Source organism: Poromitra crassiceps (assembly GCF_964638095.1).
Source record: "Poromitra crassiceps genome assembly, contig: HAP1_SCAFFOLD_348, whole genome shotgun sequence".
In the NCBI taxonomy this organism is placed as follows: domain Eukaryota; kingdom Metazoa; phylum Chordata; class Actinopteri; order Beryciformes; family Melamphaidae; genus Poromitra; species Poromitra crassiceps.
The window spans coordinates 94,257-102,500 of NW_028152056.1; the positions used below are offsets into that span (position 1 = coordinate 94,257).

The window sequence follows — 8,244 nt, forward strand, 5'->3', positions numbered from 1 at the left end:
TCATTTCCAGTCTAACCTTAGCACACTTGAACTCCTCTGTCAGGCTAGATAATGGCAATTCCAATATGCCTTTCCCATATAAGGCTACACTGCTTAAGCAGCGTGGGACTCCGAGCCATTTTCTAATGCATGAGTTAATCATCCTTTCTAGCTTTTCTACCTTTGAAAGGGGAACCTCATACACTGTCAGTGGCCACATCAACTGAGGCAACAATCCAAACTGCAAACACCACAACTTTAACTTTCCTGGGAGCCCTGACTTGTCTATACTTGAAATACCTTGAATCATTTCCTGCCTCACCTCCTCAAACTGTCCCTTATCACTGAGACTTGCATCATACCATCTTCCCAAACTCTTGACTGGTTTCTCTAACACTGTATACAGATCAATCACATTCGTATAATCCGACTGATTTCAAACAGATTGAGGAAAACAATCCATGTAAATGGGGCTAGTGAGTGATGTCCCCATCTGATGTCATCATTGCTCGAGTGACATCACATCATCATTATGTAATTAGGATAATCATCATTAGGTAATTAGGGAAATTAATCTGCCCTAATTAGCTAATTAAGAAATCTGGCTCCATTAGGTCACCCGCAGGGGTGCTCTTTACACTTCCTGAAAGTTTCAGCCCATTCACACGTAGAATGGCATAGCTGTGGCCGAACAAAATTCTGCTCTGTTTTGGGGAATTTTTGACCATGTTGATCAATTCTCGAGTGATCAAAATGGCTAAATCTAATTCTGGCACCACATCTGTGCAAGACATGGGATCAACCCCAGCATTTAATATGAAATCATAGAGTTTATATGATATCATAGACGTTCAGCACCCGAAAGCTCACTGACTCCAGAGTCTCTGCATGTTGTGGCATGTGGCCACACCTCAATAACATCAGTGTCAAGGCAGGTATTGCCATGTCTTTAGTATTTGGCCTTTGCCCATTATGGGCGTGGTTAGAGAATGTTGTTGCGCATCATCTACTGTAACAGCCACGACCCCTGTTCACTTCCTCTTTTGTGCATCATAAAGCTGTAGGCAATCTGACAACAGGCACAGACTGATTGAAAACTCTATCTATGTTCTCTTCATTAAAACCAGGCCAGATGTCCATCCCATCTCTCTAGGCCTCTAGAGAATGCCAGGTAAGATCTGTGCAATTAATGATTTAGGTGTATAATGTTGCTCTTCTCATTATATGTTTGTGTTATTGCATTTATGGGAGAGAAAACTATTATAAAATAATTCTAAGTTGCAAAATTCTCTGCCTTAAAATAAAAATAAAATAAAAGAACCCACTGACTGCCCCCCTGCAGCTACCGTGGCCAGAAAGAAGATTTTGAGACATTAATTTGCAGGCAATCAAATGCATTTGCACTGTAAAATGTTTCTTTATACCTAGAATAATATGTCTGAAACTGCGGTGGTGGTCGGATGACCTGCCCTTTACTTGACCCTGTTTTGAATTAGAATTATTTTATTTTGGACAAGGGATGTTTGCACATACAAGTTGCACAAGGTGCATAAGTTACATGCATAAGTTACATAGTGTCGCTGTCTGGTGGAAACATCATATCTGCAAAAAAGCTATTTTTGATTTTAACATAGTTTAATAATAGCAACATTAATAACCAGTAATATAACATCTGTCGCTGGGCCAAAATACCTGAAACTTTCACAGGTTATTTTGGGGTACCTACTCAATCTTAAATCCATTTATGAAAATAAACAATCAAAAATGGAAAGAAGGAGCTGTTAGGAATTTAAATTACAAGATTTAATGGGAAGTAATTGTACCTGTGTACTGCAAAGAGTTTAACAAACAGAGTACATCTTCAAAAAAGTGATACGGGCAACTAAATCAAATATATACTTTTTAAAAGGCTGAATTTGGAGATACAAGGTCACCGCCGGACAGCGACAATAGGTTACATAAGGAACATGATAAGTTAGAAGAAATATACAGACAGATATAAAGATATCAACAGTATTAACAAGTGTGGCAAACCAGCAGGTTATATAAAAACACACCTTTTCAGGCTCCACCTGGCCCCTTGTTGAACTAACATCTTTCTTAAAAGAACTTCCTTCAAAAGTTGTAGCTGTCATAGATTATGTTGCATAGTTGATTTCTCTATTGTTGACAAAATGTGTTATTGTAAGTCGCTTTGGATAAAAGCGTCTGCTAAATGACGTAATGTAATGTAATGTAATGTAATAATGTTATATTTTGGCTGATTAACTGTGACAGCTTTGTTTGTTTGTTTGCGGGTCATGTGGGTCAGTTCAGGGCCGTGAGCAGGTCACACTGGAATCTGGTGTTGGGTCAGTTCAGGACCATGAGCAGGTCACACTGGAATCTGATGTTGGGTCAGTTCAGGACCATGAGCAGGTCACACTGGAATCTGGTGTTGGGTCAGTTCAGGACCGTGAGCAGGTCATACTGGAATCTGATGTTGGACTGAAAGAGAGAGAAAAACAGGGAGGCGGCAGAGATACACAGAGAGGGGGAGACAAGGAGAGGGAGAGAGAGAGAGAGAAAGAGAGAGAGGGCAAAGACAAAGAGAGGGGGAGACAGAGAGAGAAAGACAGAGAGAGGGGACAGAGACAGAGAGAGATAGCTGGGGAGACAGAGAGAGATAGCATTCATTCTTGTATTATTCATTCATTCATTCATTTGTCTTGTAGTATAGTACGTTTTCTAATTCATGTTTAGCTTTTCATGTCTAAACGCTTGCTTTGGCAATATGTACAGTACAGTGTTACGTCATGCCAATAAAGCCAGTTGAATTGAATTGATAGCTGGTAAGACAGAGAGAGGGGCAGAGAGAGAGGGGGGAGAGACAGAGAGAGAGGGGGCAGAGAGAGAGAGAGAGAGGGGACAGATAGTGGGCAGAGAGATAGAGGGGGAGAGACAGAGAGAGGGGGGCAGAGAGAGGGGGACAGAGAGAGAGGGGGCAGAGTAAGAGAGAGAAACGGGGAGGGGCAGAAACACAGAGAGGGGGAGACAGGGAGAGGGAGAGAGAGAGAAAGAGAATGAGAGAGGGGGCAAAGACAAAGAGAGGGGGAGACAGAGAGAGAGAAAGACAGAGAGAGAGAGGGGACAGAGAGAGAGATTGGGAGACAGAGAGGGGGGACAGAGAGAGGGTGAGACAGATAGTGAGAGGGGGAGACAGAGAGAGACAGAGAGAAAGGGCAGAGGGAGAGGGGAGAGACAGAGAGAGAGACAGAGAGAGAGAGAGAGAGACACTGGGGCATGTAAACAAAAACCAACAAGAACAAACAGGTATGCTGGCAGGTAGGCCCTGAAGGGAAATGACAGTTAAGCCGTTTTCCCACATGCGTAACGGAAAATTACCTGTAAGTCAATATCGGACATTTCCCGGAATTTCCCTTCACACCTGAGCGCTCGCATGTGGGAATATAGCAGCAAAATTGCCTGTATGTTGGGGGGCGGGGCGGCACTGCAAAGCGGGTGGGGAGTGACGTGCACTTGGATGGGGAATCCTCCTTATTTTGGGGGTCGGCAAAACTCCGATGGTGAAATAAGTTTGCTTGACACACAATAAATCACACTCGTTTGTCTTAAGAGGGCATGTATGTTGTATCATTCACATTCGCTAACCAGTCTTTGAACTGAAATATTTGAAGAAGTTGGGATCCGTGTCTGAGAGAAATAGCCTGGCTGGTTCGATGTTTATCCGTTCACCTGCGTCGCGTTGAAGCACTTTTTACAGACTGGCTTCGTTTGATGTGTCCAGGCTTGCCTTCGCTGTCGGCAACGTAAGCAAAATACTTCCACATTTCGCTTCGTGCAGTTGCTTTCTCAACAAGCGTTGGGCCGCTTGCAAGACTCTCAGAGCTGTCTGTGTCCCTGTCGGGCTGCTGACTGAAGGACTGGCCAGAGAGCGAGCAGGCAGCAGAGAGGGGAGAGGGGGAAATCGGCACCCCACACATGAAGCTGACATACCGCTCTTATTATCACAAGATCATTTCGCCAGTTTGCTTTAATGTGCGCGAATGATTAGATTATGCCTGCTGGAACATTAAGCAATGTGTGTACACCTCGCCCATGACTGAGAAGGACCGGCAAATGACTTGACACGTTTCACACTTGTGTCCCTGATCGCGCATACCGCTCTTCTGACTGGCTCGAAACTGGTGAAATGTCCGCGATGACGGGGTCGCGCTTATACCGGAAAACAACTTTCACACGTGAAGGCATTAGACCGCGTTCCGGTCATTTAGCGGTAAAAAGCGCATGTGGGAAAACGGCTTTAGGGGAGCGCCTGAGCTGCTCCTTGAACTTAGATAATACCTCCAAAGAATGTTGTAAACAAGGAAACACACACACACACACACACACACACACACACACACACACACACACACACACACACACACACACATAAACACAAACACAAACACACACACACACAGCTGCTGCTAGACTGATCAGCACAGTGGCTCATTACCATCGCGCTTGATTTGATTTGATTTATTTATTTAGCTTACTGCATGGAAACATGTGGAATCCTGTATCAGCATTAAAGTTACCTTATCTCTGCATTCTGAAGGTTTCGTTATGGTCAGATGCATTAAAGGGATAGTTCGGTTTGTTTCAAGTGGGGTCCTATCAGCTAGTGAGATACACTAACTTAATTAGGTACAGTGTTCAGGAGTGAGTGCGCATTGTGGAACGAGACCGCGCACTCAGCGCAGCAGCCAAACCAGCCTTTTCTCTGTAAGTACGGGGGGTCAACAACTAAAACGTAATTTAGCCACCTAAAACACCTAAAACAACGCCCACCTAAACAAATCGACATCCGTGTACATGCACGCTCTATTTTGACAATTTTCAGCGCTTTACTTTTCCGCAAAACAGCAGTTTCATTCGGCACTGCTTTTTCTCCCAACCGTACAACTACCGTATTCCTCCGCTAAAAGCCAGCACAGAGCACAGAGCCGCAGTTTACAAAACAGGAAGGCTTAGAAGAGAGACAAAACACTGACTTACTTTAGAGACAACAAGTCACCCGGCCTCTCTGGTCTGGGACGTTTTCCACAATTTATCCTGGGAATGGTGAAAAAGGTCTGCAGCCAGGGCACCCCTGCATTTAGGCAGCAGGCGCATCTCTCTGCCTGTTCACTCTCTGCAAAAGTTCCTCTTCTGTATTCTCTCTGGTTCATAATTGTATCCTCTTGTCACCAAGGTGAATGGCATATCATCCTCGCTATCAAAAGCACTCATATTTTCGTTCGTGTATTCTATTTGTTGTCTTCACTAACAAGCTGGGAGAAATAACACAAACAGCTGATCTGCGGAGTAATCCAGCACCGCGGCTCTGTGCAGGCTTTAGCGGAGGAATACGGTAGTTGTACGGTTGGGAGAAAAAGCAGTGTCGAATGAAACTGCTGTTTTGCGGAAAAGTAAATCGCTGAAAATTGTCAAAATAGAGCGTGCATGTACACGGATATCGATTTGTTTAGGTGGGCGTTGTTTTAGGTGGCTAAATTACGTTTTTTTGTTTAGTTGTTGACCCCCAGGACTTAGAGAGAAAAAGCTGGTGATGCTGCTGCTCTGGGTGCCGGATCTCGTTCGACGCTGCGCCCAGCTTCAAGAACACTGTACCTAATTAAGTTAGTGTATCTGACTAGCTGATAGGACCCCACTTCAAACAAACCGAACTATCCCTTTAAAGTGACCTTATCTCTGCATTCTGAAGGTTTCGTTATGGTCAGATGCATTAAAGTGACCTCATCTCTGCATTCTGAAGGTTTCTTTAGGGTCAGATGCATTAAAGTGATCTTATCTCTGCATTCTGGAGGTGTCGTTATGGTCAGATGCATTAAAGTGACCTTATCTCTGCATTCTGAAGGTTTTTACAGCAGAGCCATTCTGCTCTACAGCACTCTACAGCCGTGTCGTTCGGGTGCTGGGATAACGTAATGCATTGTGGGTAGTCGGCTACTGTGGCTAATGCTAGCGGCTAGCGTAATAGTTACTCTACATGGCAGTACAACGCCACTGAATGACCAAATTGATTTAACTTTTAACCATTTCGAGTAACAGTGTTTCCATACCGACCCCCAGCGTTGGTTAGTTGTTTATAACGTGACTATATTTATAACTTTTATAACGTACTCCAGTTTCCGGTTTGTAATTCGGGTCTGCAGCCGAGTATAACAAAGGAAATGGCAAGCTGCAACAATAAGTCACGTTAAACCGGACCTTGTACCCACAATTATTTTTTTACAGTGGGGCATTCAAAAATAAGGTGGATAGAGAGCCGCAGGAATGAGTCCGGAAAACATCGATGCTAACACTTCCGGGTTCTTCACTGTTTCTGCCTATGTGGGATTTTCGAATGGGTTTTTGGCACGATGCTTCAAATGAGGTCTGTGGTTAACGCAAGCTTATTCAAACGCGGACCAGTGTTCAGCAGGATAATCTTCACACATGAAGACCACTTTTATGAGTTTTGAAGCTTTTACGTGCCGTTAAAAGGGCGGCTAGCTAGCAAACGGAGATTAAACTAAATGAGAATACACTGTTGAGTCGATGGGGATATTATACGTCAATAACGTCATCACTTCAAAGGACGGACACGGAAATTCTCTTTCCTTCACCTAGTTCAGGCCGGGTTATCAGTGCACAGCAGCGCACACACCAACAACACTCTAACAGGTTGAATTTGGCTGTGGTGACGTGACGTGGAAGCCTATGCGACACTGTGTCAGTGTGTGTAGTTCTTGAATAGCTTAGCATGAGCTTTTTACTTCTAGGGCTCGCATTTACGCTTCAAAACTCATGAAAGTGGTCCTCATGTGTGAAGATTATCCCACAGAGAAAAGAATAAAGCTCGCACACTGCAAGGCTCCAGTTGAGTGTTTTTATTTAACACCGGTGGGTAATGTTTCGGGCACCCTGCCCTTCCTCAGACAGTGTGACATAGGATGACGCCATCTTTAAATACATGCATGGAACAGTCACATGACGCAGTCAAGTGGGTCAACTTGGTCATGTGACAGGAAAAGCTTGGATGAAGAAAGTTACATACAAATACAGTTATACATTGTGAAAATAAAATGATCAAAAGTGAATTTATCACAGTTATGGTACAGTATATTGGCTATACTCCCAACTTTTATGTGGACAGAACCAAGTCTGTGACCACAGAGAAAACACATCTCCCACAAAATGGGCCTGGGCATCCACTAGAGCTGCCCAGAATGACAGTATACAAAAATAGAAATGGAAAAGTACAGATAATATATTATAAGTAGCAGATAAAGCAGGACCACTCACATATGCATTGTACTGCTAATTTGAATGAGTTCCAAAGTGGTATTAATGCCTGAACGGGAAATCTGCATATGTGAAGGAGATATATATATATGTGTGACTATATGTACATACAGTAATAGGAGGAAAGCTCAATAGTGTGGCCCAACATTACCGTCAGACTGGCGGGCCGTCATAAGGTGTGGGTACGCTAGAGAGGCGCCTCTATATGTCTTAAACTCGGTGTAGCAATGGCAAAAGCAGGACCACGATTACTTAAAGTACTTAAAGTTAAAAAGAGAGAACAAGAGAGACCATTCAAATGCAACACACAAAAAAGTTCAGTTATAGGAAAGGACGAATGTCCATCCCCTCATTGAGGCCCCTGGGTGCCAGAGTGTCCAGAGTGTAAATCCAGAAGAGCTTGCGTCTTAGAAGAAGATTGTTAATGTCACCCCCCCTCCGTGGGAGTTGCACATGCTCTATCCCAGTGTAGCTGAGAGAGGCAACAGTATGGTGCATATGATTGAAGTGGTTAGCAACAGGGCTCTTGGGATCATGGTTCCTGATATTGCTTCTATGCTCTGAGATTCTGTTCTTCAGAGGTCTAGAGGTTTTACCTATATACATCAGGCCGCAGGGGCATTTTAGCATGTAGATCACATTACTGGCTTTACATGAAATAATCCCCTTAATATTAAAGGTTTTGCCTGTGTGTGGGTGATAGAATTTGTTGGTTTTTCGAGTGAAGTTGCATTGTTGGCAGTTACCACACTTGTAATTCCCTGGTTCAAAAGGCGGCAGGAACGTAAGTGGAGTGGGAGGAGGGTTGGGTGGGCAGTCAGCCCTTACCAACATGTTCCTGAGATTGGGGGGTCGTTTGTAGACGATCCGAGGTGGGTGGTCCAAATGTCCCTTCAGAGCTATGTCTGTGGAAATAATGTGCCAGTGTTT

The 8,244-nt window shown here is 44.0% G+C and overlaps 1 protein-coding gene across 1 annotated transcript in view; it reads left to right on the plus strand.

The window, feature by feature from the left end:
- Positions 1-1,029: 1,029 nt before the first annotated feature.
- The window catches only part of LOC310771092 (protein NLRC3-like), a gene marked incomplete at its 3' end in the record, with an annotated part of 77,127 nt that continues 69,912 nt past the window's right edge, over positions 1,030-8,244 (plus strand). The window contains exon 1 of the mRNA XM_083663764.1: positions 1,030-1,150. The remainder of the gene's footprint in view (positions 1,151-8,244) is intronic.